The sequence below is a fragment of the Oncorhynchus mykiss genome, chromosome 19 (genome assembly GCF_057628025.1).
Source record: "Oncorhynchus mykiss isolate SJ-2025 chromosome 19, ASM5762802v1, whole genome shotgun sequence".
NCBI lineage: Eukaryota > Metazoa > Chordata > Actinopteri > Salmoniformes > Salmonidae > Oncorhynchus > Oncorhynchus mykiss.
The window spans coordinates 72,371,750-72,372,852 of NC_143040.1; the positions used below are offsets into that span (position 1 = coordinate 72,371,750).

General features: G+C 41.5%; 1 protein-coding gene across 1 annotated transcript in view; it reads left to right on the forward strand.

The window, feature by feature from the left end:
- Positions 1 to 661, forward strand: part of fbln5 (fibulin 5) — a 61,017-nt gene extending 60,356 nt beyond the window's left edge. Inside the window, exon 11 of the mRNA XM_090211685.1 lies at positions 1 to 661. This exon is cut by the window's left edge and continues 784 nt beyond it. The gene's annotated coding sequence lies outside the window, so the exon portion shown is untranslated.
- Positions 662 to 1,103: the final 442 nt, after the last annotated feature.

The following is a 1,103-nucleotide window of genomic DNA, read 5'->3' on the forward strand; positions in this document are numbered from 1 at the left end:
ACTATTAAGGTAATTGAAAGCAGTGTTGGTTGTTTTCACGCGTACTTCTCTCTTTGTGTTATTAATAAACTCACAGTCACCTTATTTTCTGTGAAGCGTTTTCCTTTAAATAAGCTGTGAATGTGAGCTTTACAATACGTGATACAATGTGTTAGTGATGCTTTTGGGGCTTTTTTTTGTGTGTGTGTGTCAACCATCTAAAGACTAAGATCTGTTAAAAAAAGGACCTTAAAACCTTGACAGTATGTTTTCTACCTACCTGACTGAACTAGCCTGGTCCCAGGTCTGTTTGTGCTGTCATTCCATGGGTATGGCAAGGAGTGGAACGTTAGCCCAAAACAGATTGCTACCAGGCTATGACTGCTCTGGTCTGGGTTAGTTTCTGTCACTGTATTGTGAAAGAACAACACGAGAATGTCTTCTATTGTTGCAGAGGGGGGGCCTCACCTCCTTCAGCTGGTGAAATGGACATTACTGTGTTCTAATCAAGCTACACATATTCCATTTTTCCATTTTGAGACAATCATTTTGTCATGGTGCCCCCCTCAGATGCACAACGGATTTAATAACAAGATACATTTCCGTAGAATATTGTCTTTGTGTTTCATTTTAAAACGTTTGCCATGAACATCAACATAAAAAATAAAAAATGGTGGTCAGTTTTGTATTTTGTGTTTTTGTCTAAAAGTCTTTGGTAGATTTCATTAATTCCTATTCAGTAACAACCTGTGAGTTCTACAAGTGAGCCGAGGCAGTCAAATAAAACATTGTACTAGACCTGAACGCTGTATCTGGTCAAAGTTATTCTTCATATTTTACAATGTCATGTGTATTTTGGAATAAGATATAACACAAGGCGAGACCCAGATGTCTCATCCCTCTCTCTGCCTGTCTCATCCCTCTCTCTGCCTGTCTCATCACGCTCTCTGCCTGTCTCATCACTCTCTCTGCCTGTCTCATCACGCTCCCTGCCTGTCTCATCACGCTCTCTGCCTGTCTCATCACTCTCTCTGCCTGTCTCATCACTCTCTCTGCCTGTCTCATCACTCTCTCTGCCTGTCTCATCACTCTCTCTGCCTGTCTCATCACTCTCTCTGCCTGTC